This window comes from Budorcas taxicolor, chromosome 19, assembly GCF_023091745.1.
Source record: "Budorcas taxicolor isolate Tak-1 chromosome 19, Takin1.1, whole genome shotgun sequence".
In the NCBI taxonomy this organism is placed as follows: domain Eukaryota; kingdom Metazoa; phylum Chordata; class Mammalia; order Artiodactyla; family Bovidae; genus Budorcas; species Budorcas taxicolor.
The window spans coordinates 42,033,887-42,046,643 of NC_068928.1; the positions used below are offsets into that span (position 1 = coordinate 42,033,887).

General features: G+C 53.8%; 1 protein-coding gene and 1 non-coding gene across 2 annotated transcripts in view; one reads left to right on the forward strand and one right to left on the reverse strand.

Moving 5' to 3' along the window:
- The window catches only part of STAT5B (signal transducer and activator of transcription 5B), a 62,222-nt gene extending 59,612 nt beyond the window's left edge, over positions 1 to 2,610 (reverse strand). The window contains exon 1 of the mRNA XM_052657807.1: positions 2,467 to 2,610. The gene's annotated coding sequence lies outside the window, so the exon portion shown is untranslated. The remainder of the gene's footprint in view (positions 1 to 2,466) is intronic.
- A 5,235-nt stretch (positions 2,611 to 7,845) lies between these two features.
- TRNAG-CCC (transfer RNA glycine (anticodon CCC)) lies at positions 7,846 to 7,918 on the forward strand. The gene has a single exon. It is a non-coding gene; the product is annotated as a tRNA-Gly (tRNA).
- Positions 7,919 to 12,757: the final 4,839 nt, after the last annotated feature.

Consider the following 12,757-nt stretch of genomic DNA (forward strand, 5'->3'; position numbering starts at 1 on the left):
TAAGTCAAAGTAACTACCACAAGCACACTGATTAACCTAAACCTAACCTAATACAAATCACAAATAATTTGAATATGATATGAAATAACTTTAATATAATGATATAACTTGAAACAATTTGACATTAAGTACCCAAAGAGCAACAAACAAATGATACCTTTTCCTAGTCCTGATGTGGGTTTTGCATATGTAAATAAAATTGTTTAAAAAACATCAATCGAGAGCAAGAAAATGAAGATGAAATGAGAAGTTGGGGCATAATAGGAAGTGCTGACCAAAATATTCATGTTGTAACACTCCAAACAATGATAGCTCTTTCTCCCCCTCCCATCATGTATATCATGAAGCACCCGATTAAGAAACACAGCCACCTTAAACTTAACACAATTCATATTAACAGCCTGTGGGCAAACATGTGTATCCTGACTAGTGAGAAGAGGGGGTAATTTATTTAGTTGGGTGTACAGCAAAGATTTTGTGCAGTTTAGCTCCCAGTTGTGCAATAACCAAACTGCTGGTGATAGAAATCAACTCTTTTTTTTTTTTTTTTAATGTTTTGCTTTTTCAAAAAAAGATCTCTCCATTCTCTCCCTGTGTCTCAATCAGGTGCTTGAATTTTCCATCTTCCAAAGGCTACAGAAAACAAGCAATCTACCAGATAACACCAACCTGACCAAAAGTGTGGTGCTGTTTTGGTTAAACTCACAGACATCACAAACTGTCACATAATACATTTCCTTAAAGTCAGCAGCCCCCTTCTCCCCCTTACACTATGAATTCTAACAACTGTGATCTTCCAACAGATGGAAACTGGTACCAACACAAACAAGAACCCTGAAGCCTTGAAATAAAGTCAAGCAATAGAATTCCACCACATTACACTATCAAAACTGATCTAGTCTTCACAGTGTTAGGGAATGAAATTGTTAAAATGACAGGCACGCTAAATAAAGCACATAGTCAATGAACATCAACAATGTGATCAACAAAACGTAAACAAATAATCACAGAAAAACGTTGAGGAAAGAGGCAGAGTTCTATTATCTTTGCTGAACGATAACAAAATTAATTGAGATAATATACTCAACAGCTGAAAGCTTATTATGGCCCAGGCGGCTATCCAACCCCTTTGGAAATCTAAGATACAAGCGGACGATAAACACCATTTGAAGACTGAAAAAGGGACCTAAGCTCAGTTTAATAATTAGGTGATACACTGGCCCTTTCAAGGGGCATTCCCCGAGGGCATTCCAGAGACAATTTATGAAACTGTATTTAGGGAAAGATCTATTACTTCTCGATGCTTCGGGAAGAGCACTGATCTGAGAGTCTTCAGACCGACATTTCAGTTCCTGAAGTTCTGAACAGCTGTGCGAACGGAGCAGGCCGATCCTTCCACGTACCTGGCCTCAGTTTCCTCATTTGTTCAATACAGAAGGCAGCATTACCGCGGGGATCCTTTCCAGCTCTAACATTCTACGACCCACTTTGAGCACTATTTATTTGAATCGACGGTATCAAACACAATGACAGGATCAGAGGGGACAAGAAAAACAAACAAAAAAAGACGTGGCATGGCTCTTTAGGAAAGAGAGGATTGCTATCTCTTTTTGCCCCTAAATTTCCTGTGGTACGCATTAATCTTCCGAAAACTGGCGCTTGTTTTCCAGTCTTCGCCTTTTCCATCATTGCTGGCTACAAGTGTCTGCAAACGCCTCTTGCTCCACACAACTTTTCCTCTTTGATCCGCCTGACCATCTTGCCAGATTCCTTTAGCCTCAGACCAGCTGGGGTGATACAACGGACTACCCTTCCGACACTACATCTCTGCCCCCAACACCAGGAGCACTTTTTAAAAAACTCTTTATCCCCTGCTAGAAAACCAGAACGCGCCGCTTCCCACCGCCACACGCACCAGCCGGGGCTTGGCGGGTCCTGATGGGGGATTCTGCAACCCCCCGCCGCCCCCCGAGCCTGAACGAAACGCTCGTATTTGTTGTCTGGAGTCCTTATAAGGCGCTGTTCCTTGAAGCTTGGCTAAATCCCCCCGCCCCACCGCCCCCCCGCCCCCCGCCGAGCTCATCCCACCCCCTAAGAGTCGCTGATACCTCTCCTGAAATAAGGAGAAACGAGAGGAGCTGGCGGGGGGTAACTGCATCACGGAGGTGTGAGCTGCCGACAGCAGCCCACCCAGACACCCGCGCACGCACGGTCTCTGCCCGCTAACCATCCCGGCCCGCCGCAGCCTCCGCACGACGCCCCTCGCGCGGCCCTCCAGCCTTCGCCCCGCGTGGCTCCCCTCACCCAGCGCGCGGTCCCCGCGGCCGCCCTCCCGGCCCGGGGAGCGATGGCGGCGGCGAGGCCCTGCCGGGCGTCTGGGCGGCCGGGGCGCGGGGCCCCACCCGAGCAAGCTCCCCGGCCTCCCTCCGCGGGCCCCAAGCCTCAGACCGGCCCCGCAGTTCCTACCTCGCTCGGCCCCTCGGGCGCCAGCGGCTGCCTCCTACCCGCTCTCTGGCTCGCCCGCCCGCTCGCTCGCTCCCTCCCTCGGCCGGGCCGCCGCGCGTCGTCGCCTGCGCTCGGTCCCGCCCGGGGTGACGGCTCCGGCCGACGACTCTCCTCGCGCCGGGGCCCACGGGGGCGCGCGCGCCGCTCGCGCGCGGAGGCCCGACCGCGCGCGTCGCCCGCAGCCCCAAGCGCGCCCCGCGCCGGCGCGCGCCGCTTCCTGGTTCCGCCCGGCGCGCGCTCGCGAGCCCCGTGGTCCCTCGCCCCACCTCCTCGGCCGCCCTGGAGGGACCCGGAACCCCCTCCGCGAGTCCTGGGCGAGTGCGGGGGCGCCGGCGCCGCTGGCAGCCCCTCTTCGCGGTGCTGGAGCCGCTTTGCAGCTCGACTCCCGGGCGGGTTCGCGGCCCGCGAGCACATGCTGCTTTGTTTGGGTAGGGTCGGCTGCCCCCTGTTGTGGTCGTGTTGATTGCCCCCCCCCCCCGCCCTGCGGCCCGCCCACCTTGCTTCGCCCCGGCTGGGGCCCGCGTTCTGGGTCCTGTCACTCGCAGGCCGAGGTCAGAAGTCCACTGCTGCCCCATCAATAATTATCCCGGGTTTGCTCCCTGGAGGGCGTTTCCGCCTGGGCTCCTGCCGCTTACCACACGGAGGACAGGCAAGAGGAAAGCCTAAGGGACACAGCAGGAGTTTACGCGACCCTCCATCCGCTGTTCCAGAGTGAATCTATGGGGGCCAGAGGTGTCCGAGATATTTCCCTCTCTGGGGAATCCCACCAGTGGAACTACAGGAGGGACTGTCTATCCAGAGAGAGAATAGAGAGGATCAGCTGTGTAGGATCCAGAAGAAAGGGTCTCTGAGAGCCTTTTCCATGTAATGGGGATGGGGTGCAGTATCTGAGAAGGCAGCCGGAGTCACCCACTCTCCTCTGGCTACATCTCTGGAGCTGGCCGACGGTTTCCCTGGCAACCCTTCAAGGGCCAGCACTAAAGCAAGGCATGTCAGATCTCCAGAAACCCAGCTGCAGCAGCAGAAAGGAGAAGGACCCCCTCCCCCCCACACGCACAGAGCATGTCCCTTCCCTACAGTCTGAAAATCTTCCTGTCCAGAGATGACCACGATCTGCAAGTCCCCACGTCCTCCCATAATCCTACCTTGGCAGCTCTTCCCAGCAGCCTTGCCTTCACCTCCTGAATAACACCAGCCACAGAGATCTTTGCAGCTGATCACCAGCTCTTTCTCCGCCACCCAGGCTACCACTTTTCTCCCACATTCTGGGCCAACACCTGGCACAGTGCTTCTTATGGAGTAGGTACTGAGAGCTTGGAGGCCAGAGCTGGAGGACAGGCTGGAGCAGGAAGCTGGACGGAAGTGCCAGCCCTGAGCTCTCTGGCAACCCCTCTGACAGTTATTGTCCATGAGGTTTCAACACTTAGGCACACCATATCTCTTTCTTGTAAGCTTTTATATACCATTCCCTCTGCCTGGAATGTCCTCCTGCCACTTGATATCTGCCTTTCGGTGACACTTGGTCTAGGCAGTATGCACCTCACCCTCCCTGTTTCCAGCCACACATTTATGCTCGTATTATGGCACCCTCATGCTGAAGGACAATTTCTTGTTTACATACCTTTCTACCCTCAATGACACACAATATCCCATTCACCTTTAAATGCTCCCACGCTGTCCCAGCCCAGAGCAGACACTCAGTAAATATTTGAGGAACAAACCCTACCCTCTAGGAATAGAAATGGAAACCAGGATGACTGCATAGTAATTAACAGCACAGCACAGGTAAAGGTTCTGCCTGCCAATGCAGGAGTTGCAGGTTCAATCCCTGGTCCGGGAAGATCCCACATGCCTTGGAGCAACTAAGCCCATGAGCCACAACTATTGAACCTGTGCTCTAGAGCCCGGGAACTGCAATTACTGAGCCCACGCGCTGCAGCTGCTGAAGCCTGAAAGCTCTAGAGCCTGTGCTCCGCAACAAGAGAAGCCACCACGATGAGACGTCCGAGCACTGCAGCTAGAGAGTAGCCCCTACTCTCTGCAACTACGGAAAAGCCCGTGCAGCAACAAAGATCCAGCACAGCCAAAAATAAATAAATAAAATTATTAAAAAAAAAAATAAAAACACAGAATCTAGAACCAGATTCACCATCAGCGCCTTGAGTTGTGTGACCTGGAGCAAGTTTTCTGTCTTGATTTCCTCATTGTAATATAATAATGGTAATAGGACCTACCTCAAAGCATTGGGGGGAGAATTCAGTGAGTGAGTACATGTAAAGTGCTTCGAATGCTGTAAAGCACTATAGCGCTGTTAACTGTTGTTGTTGTTTTTAAGATTTACACTCCTCTTCCTAGGACTGGTCAAGTCTAGGATTCAGTGCAGTTGCCTTGGCTGTTGTTCACCAGCGTGGAAAGTGCTGGTCTGAATGCTGGGAGGGTGGGGCAGGTATGTTTCTTGACTCTTGCATCTCATAGCACGTCTCTGACTGACCACTAGGCACCAAGCTAGATCTGGCTGGCTGTGTGCACCGACATAGAGGACGGAATGTTCTGGCTACTACCTCTGCAAAACAAGAATGTTGTCAACCCGAGAGAGGGAGGAATGTTCACTACTTACCACTCCCTCCTTTCACTGCAGACGAGGTGAGACCCTACCTGGGTCTCCTGGTTTTCACAGGGCCTCAGGGACATAGACCCCTAAGTTGAGGGGACACCAGACTGACACATGACCCATAGGGAGTCACAGAAACAAAGAAACTGAATGGGAAGCCAGGATCCAGAAAGACCCTACAGAGAGCTCACATAGGAAGCTGCCTGAGACATAGCTGTAGGTGTACAGGTGTTTACTAGTCAAGAGAGTTGGGGGTCTCTCTTAGCCCACCCTGGCCTGACCAAGGAGAGAGAGACTTGAGAGCCTGGAAGTCTGGTGGGCAGCCCCGCTCAGGCATCCTGCCTGCTCTCCACCAGGGACTGACCCCAGCCTCCTCCCCTCACCTGCAGCACCTAGCTTCCACGGAGAACAGCCCCCATGCTTCCCATCCCCGCTCAGCCCTGCCCAACCACAGGGAGATCATGAGGGTATTTTCTGGAAATGTAGTTGAAACCACAACCACAATCCCCTCTAGCCAGAGACCCACGCTCATACGCTCATGTGGCGTCTCTCTCCAGAACTCTCTGTACCTTGGGAGTCGTACTGGTCCTGACCACACAGCAGCCACAAAAGGACACCTGCGGGAACTTTCCTTCTTCCATACCAGAGTGCTTCCTCCCTAGTAAGTCAGTACAGGCCCCTGGAGCCTCAGACACTCACCAAAGACCCCTGGCATCTCCAAGGCCTCAGAATGGAGGTTGATCACAGCCAGTGGTTCATGGTGGGCGGGGATGGGGGCTGGGGCTCTGTTGGTACCAGGGCTTGCTTCTGCCAGAGCACAGACAGCGAAAAGAGCTGAGTTTTACAGTTAGATCTGTTTGCAAATCCCAGCTCTGTCAATCTCACAATTGTGTGACCTTAGTCAAAGTACTTCACTTCTCTGAGGGCCTCAGTTTCCCTCCAATGTGACTCATAGGAGGTGTAAGTTGTGTTTGTAAATGTATAGACATTTTCTGGGAGTATACACAAGACTAAAACTGTAGTTGTCCCTGCGGAAGGGATCCAAGGGACAGGAAAAGAGAGAGACTAACTTTTCATTGTGTGTGTGTGTGCACGTGTGGGCACACACACACACGATCAGTCGTGTCCGACTCTTTGCGACCCCATGGACTGTAGCCCACCAGGCTCCTCTGTCCATGGGATGTTCCAGGCAAGAATACTGGAGCGGGCAGCCATTTCCTACTGGAAGGGATCTTCCTGATCCAGGGACTGAACCTGCGCCTCTTGTGTCTCCTGCATTGGCAGGTGGATTCCTTACCACTGCACCACCTGGGAAGCCCTAACTTTTCACCATTTATCCTTTTAAGTCTTCTGAGTTTTTGTATCATGTCCTGTGCTACCTATTTAAATATGGGGAAGTTGAACATTTTTTTGTTAATAAAAGAAAAAAGTAGAGAGATAGGGTTTGTGAAAGCATCCTGCCTAGCTTGATACATGAGTATTGTCTCCCCACCCCCACCCCCAACCACAGCTCAACCCCAGTCAGCCTGTGGGGCCAAGAGGGAGCTGGCAGGGGAAGCAGTAGTCAGTATGTGGGATGTGGGCAATGGATGTGTGGGTCCATGCAGACCTTGCCACCTGGAGATTCTTACACGCTCCCTGTCTTGCTCCTGTTTGCCTCACCTGTCTAGGCTCCCTTCTAGCCAGAGTTAAAGAGACGGCTCTCTAGAAAGCCCTAGGGGCCCCCACCTCCTCCTGGGACAGGGTCATCATGCCCTTTCCATGCAGAGTCCTGGGGCAGTGCTATCATCCAGAGAGGGTGAGGCTGACACAGAAGAAGGTGCAGAGGGCCATTCCAGCCAGGTAATTTAATGGCTTGGCAGGTGGATTAAGAACTCGAAAGACAGCCCAGCACGGGGCAAAGATGAGGCTACTGTTGGTGTGAGGGGGAAAGCAGGTCAGTAAGACCAGAGCAGGCAGAAGCCAAGGCAGCAGAGGAGAGAGCCTTCGGGATGCTGTGAATCAAGAATCTCCTCGGGTCACGACAGAAAGGACAGGCAAAGTGGTGGGGAGGTGGCGGAGAAGGAGACGCACAGCCCTCTCTCATGTACTGCCCTGAGGGCTCGAGGTCCATACTGGGCTGGCTGAGACACAGGAGATTTCTTGTTGGGCTAGAAGGAGGAGAAGGAAATGGCAACCCACTCCAGTATTCTTGCCTGGAGAATCCCAGGGACAGAGGAGCCTGGTGGGCTGCTGTCTATGGGGTCACACAGAGTCGAACACGACTGAGGTGACTTAGCAGCAACAGCAGAAGGAGGAGAAACTAGCTCAGCGGGAAGAGGGAACTGGTAATCAGTGGGCTTAATAAATGGGAGGGGACTGCCCTAGAGAAAGGGATCAGAGCTTGAGGAAGCCCTATGCTGTGACAGGGACCTTTATTAATCCAGCACATATTTCTGAAACACCGGCTTCTCTGGTGGCTCAGACGGTATAGAATCTGCCTGCAATGCAAGAGACCGGGGTTCAATCCCTGGGTTGGGAAGATCCCCTGAAGAGGGAATGGCTACTCCCTCTAGTATTCTTGCCTGGAGAATCCCATGGACAGAGGAGCCTGGTGGGCTACAGTCCATCGGGCCACAGAGTTGGACACGATGGAGCAACTCACACTCTTTCACAGATTACAAGTCAAGCAGTAAGACACAGCCCTTTAGGCAACTAGTTCAGGCCTTAAGAAGAGGCTTCTGGAGACTTCCCTGATGGTCCAGTGGCTAAGACTCTGTGCTCCCAATGCAAGGGGCCCGGGTTCAATCCCTGGTCAGGGAACTAGATGCCACATGCCACAACTAAGAGTCTGCATGCCTCAGCTAAAGATCCTGTATGCTGCAACTAAGACCCCACACAGCCAAATACATAAATATTAAGAAAGAAAGCAGAGGTTTGCAATACAGGATTGAGGGGCTCAAGGGTGCTGAGGAGAAAATACCTGGCTAAAGTCCCTGAGCACCTACTTGCTATGTGCTCGGCTCTGTGAGTGAGTCTTCATAGCAATTCCGGCAGGTAAGCCTTGCTGTCCTCCTTTTACGAAAGAGGCCGCTCAGCTCAGAGAGGCAGACTCATGTGCCTGGAGTCACACAGCAGAGCCGGGTTTGCTTTACAAAGAAGGAAAGTGGTTTCAGGTCACCCGGTTGCTAGGTTGGCAAAGTTGGGATTTGGAAGCAGATCTAACTCAGCTCTTTTTTTTTTGCTGCCCCCGTTCTGGCAGAAGCAAGCCCTGGCACCGACAGACACCTCCCTTCCCCATCCCGAATCACTGACTGTAACAAACTTCCATTCTGCCGTCTCTGCCTTCCTGTTGAGTGTCGAAGGTCCAAAGTCTTTGTGTTTTCCTCTCTGCCACTGTATGGAAGATGAAGAGGACGTCCCCAGGCAGGAAAGGGAGGAATGACATTCTAGGTAGATGCATTGGAGTTGAGAGGCCAGTGCACTGGGGGAACTGCATGGCTGAAGCCTGGAGCGAAGGGGACACGGGTGCTTGGGGTCCATTCTAGCAGCAAATGAAGACCAGGCCAGTGAGGAGGGGATGGAGCGCTGGACCACCCTTCATTTGGACTTTATACCCACACTGGCTCCTGGCTCTGGGGAGCCGATTTCGGAGGCTGGGAGCAGACAGGGAAGTTATCAGTGGGTTGGTGCCAGCCATAAGTCAAGAACAATGGAAAACAGAGCTGGAGAGAAAGGAACCTCCTCGGGTCATGACAAAAAGGACAGGCAAAGTGGTGGGGAGGTGGCAGAGAAGGAGATGCACAGCCCTCTCTCGTGTACTGCCCTGAGGGCTTGAGGTCCACACTGGACTGGCTGAGACACAAAAGATTTCTTGTTGGGCTAGAAGGAGGAGAAACTAGCTCAGCGGAAGAGGGGACTGGTAATCAGTGGGCTTAAGGATGGGGAGCCAGACCTGACCTGGGGCTGCTCAGGACAGTCACCAGGCCCATCAGCTGCCCATCTCAGTGCCCGTGGCCCACCTCTCCTCTCACCCGCCAGCCTCTCAGCCCTACCCCTGCTGTGAGGAGGGTGGGCTCCTCTCTGGCCTAGGACACGTGTGCTCAGCCCAAATGTTGCACCCCCCTGCTCTCCCTGCCCTGTGAGCTTCTCGCCCAAATCAGGTGGACAGGGCAGCTGGGCAAAGGAAGGCTGACTTCCCCCCTCCCACCCACTGGGTCACCCTCCCCTCACCCCATTCCCAGAAACAGAGGACAGTCACTATGCCTGAGGCTGGAAGGCCTCGTGTTCCCTTGGTGACTTCACTGTAAGTTGACTTCCCTGAAGAGTGGTAGAGGACAGGGGGCAGGGGCAGGAAGCGCGGACCCAGCAGCTCCTTTCCTTCCCCTAACTCACACCGAATTTCTCACGGCGCGTGCGCCCCCTCCTTACGTACCACTCTGTCTTCAGGGACAGGCATGGGCAGCATTTTCACAGTGGGGTACCCGAGTGTGGAAATTCTGGGAGAGGAAGAGACACTGGTCTCAGGGGTGCAGTCTGAGCATGAACCTGTGGCTCCCCCACTTCCAGGAGCCTTAAAGACAGGGGCTGGAGTGGAGGTGGACAGCCCCCTGCAGAGGCACCGTGGGGGTGAAACGGGATGCTTAAGAGCCCATGGACTTCGGCTTCTGCTGTGCCTGCTATGCTGGGGCACGGAGATACTTCCTGGAAGGCCTCCAGCTTTCCTGGGAAGACTCTTCACCCCCCACCTCCCCTCTGGCTCCTGCACAACAGGAACTCTCCTTGAAGAACAGACCTGGAGCAGAGGAGACAAAGGCATCTCTGTACCATCTCCCCCTGCCCCCGGGGACAGTTAGGTCAAGGCGACCTTAAGGTAGGGGCATCAGCAGGGCCCTCTTCACGGCTAACCTGTCTCCAAGGACCAGAAAGAGAACTTGGGATCATTGTTCCCTTCCTATGTGACTCGAACCCACATCCGTATAAGGATGGGGAGCCAGACCTGACTTGGGGCTGCTCAGGACATCAACACAGGGCAGGACCAGCACAGGGATGGACGTGCCACATTTGGTGTCACAAAACAACCATGGGCTGGTGGGTCTTCCCTGGGGGTCCAGTGGTTAAGACTCTGTGCTTCCAATGCAGGGGGCACAAGTCCGATCACTGGTGGGGGAACTAAGATCCCTCATACTGCATGGCCAAAACAAAACAAAACAACCATGGGCTAGAGTGAAGACTACGGCGTGTGCTCAGGGTAGGGAAAGTTTTAAAGGGTTGTATAGGGACAGTGCCCACAGAGCCGAGCAACTTGGATCCCAGTGCCAGCTATGCACTCACTGGCCAGACTGCCGTGGATGGGACGCTGTCCTGGACTAATCAAAGGGGAGGGCTCTGGCTCTGCCTACCTTCAAGGTTGTCACAAAGATCAACTGAGTTGAAGAGTTCAACCAGGTTTGCACACGAGTGTGCCACGGTTCAGTTCAGGATACATGCAGAGCGTGTGAACTACTGGCTCGGCTAGGGATTATTCTGATTCCTATCAAACTATGGCCAGTCTTCTTTTGGGGAATGTATTCCTGTGAGAATTTTTGTTTAAATCCTTCCCCATGTAATGCTGTGACCTGGAGTTGGTGATAAGGGGCAATTAGGGGCAGCAGCCTGGGACCCCAGCTCATCCAAACGCTAGGCAGGCTTTGATCTTTCTGAACCCCACCCCCTATGCCTCAGTTTTCTCCTCTGTCATCTGGGCCCCTAAAACCACCAGCCTGCTTTGCTTTGTGGTGGGAAATAGCAGAGACCAAACCAGCGGACTGAAAGCAGAAAGAAACCCCAAATTTGACATTTCCGGGTAGTTGCATTATCCAGAGCGACCACAGTCACCTCTGCCCCCAACCCAACTCTGACACCCTTCCGTCTTCCACTCTTCTCCGGTTGGCCGTTGCCCATCCTGGGAAAGCGCCAAAGCTCCTCCCCTCCCACTGCATCTCAGAAGGAGAACAGAGGCACAGAGAAAGAGAGAGAGAGAGAATGAATCAAGAGGAGGAGAATCCCAAAGCAAGAGAATGAAAACATGAAACAAAGGACACCCAGATGCAGGGCCTCACAGTGAGAGGCCAAATGGGGAGAGATCCAGAGGTGGGGGAAACCGCTGTTGCCACTGGACACAGGGGAGGAGGGAGGCACTGGGGCACACCCTTTGAGGCCAGTCCCTTCCATTTTGTTCCTGGGCACACCAATGCTAGCTTCTTAGGACCCAGGAGGACCCACCCCCTAGTCAAGCCCAGTCCAGCCCAGCCAAATGTTTGGTGGGTGTGGCTGCCAGCTGGAATAGCAGGCCCTCACAGGCCTTGAGGAGGAAGCTGGAGAGGCGGCTGCCAGGAAGTGGGCGGGCAGGACCCCCACTCTGAAGCCACTCTGCCATCCCACCCTCTCCAGATGCCCAGATGCTGGTGTCTGGCAAGAGTGGTCCTCTGCCTTCTAGATGTGGCTCAGAAGACTTGGAAGCCCAAGGGATCTGCTCCCACTGACTGACCTGCTCACAGTGAGAGGCTAGAGGGCACAGGTGCCATCTCAGACCCAGCCCCTGTGGGGTGACGGGTTTGAATCTGCCACCGACAGCCCTCGTGACACTGACCAAGCCACTTCCCCTCTCCAGCCTCTGTTTCCCCATTCGTAAAATCATCATTACGGTTGTTTCCAGCTCTGACACTTGGCGATCACTCCAGGTGACGCCTTAGCTGTGTGTCGGACCCTCCCCTGCCAAACCCTTTGCACAAAGTAGGGGAAGGAGAGAGAGAGAGGCACTGTGTTTCCTCCCCCCTAGAGCAAGGTTTGCCCCCTCCCTTGAACCCCTTCACAGTTTTCGATTCCTTTCCTCGTGATCCTGCCAACAGAGACTGTGACCACACGTGGAAGTGGGTCGGGGGGAGGTGATCCAGCTTCGGCAGCTTTAAACTTCGTTTTTTTTTTTTTTTTTCTGAAATAAAAGAATGAAAGTGGGGAAGTAATGAGTGGTGAGAAGATGGGGTGGGGGGTGGTGTGGGAAGGAATGGAGAGAAAAGGGCAAATCCAAGAAGGAATTGGGGAGGGAGGGAGAGGAGAATGATTGCCCCCAGGATAGCAGGTCTTGGCCCAGCCAGCTGTGAGTGGGCAGCAGAAGGGCCCCTCCCTTGGTGCTGCCAATACCAGTTGCCAGGCAGAGGGGAGGCCCCAGAGGAGACGGAAGCTGGGGAAAGGGAATGGAAGACTTCCAGGGTAGCCTTGCCCAACTCCCCCAGGGAGCTCTTGGGGAGGGGGCTGTCACCCAGGCCAGGCTAGGAGAAGGTGCTGCCTGTTCCCGCAAGGCCTGTAGTGGTGACCTTGCAAGCATTCGCGTCATCTCTCCCTGGACTTTCTGAAGATAGGACCAGCCTCAGATGTGACCGGGCTGGGGGTGAACGGAGAGGTAGGATCCTGTATGGACCATGGTTTGTGGACTTGGCCCTGTGCCCACTGTGGGACCCTAGGCAAGGCCCCCTCACCCCTCTGGACTCCATTTCTCATCTGCAAAATTTCCAGGGCTTGAAACATTTGACTGCCAGGGTTCTTTCCTGTTTCTGCTGCACAGGGGAGTGCACAGAAAAGTCGTGGAAGGAGGGGCAGGGCAGGGGGGCCTCTAAGTGAGCT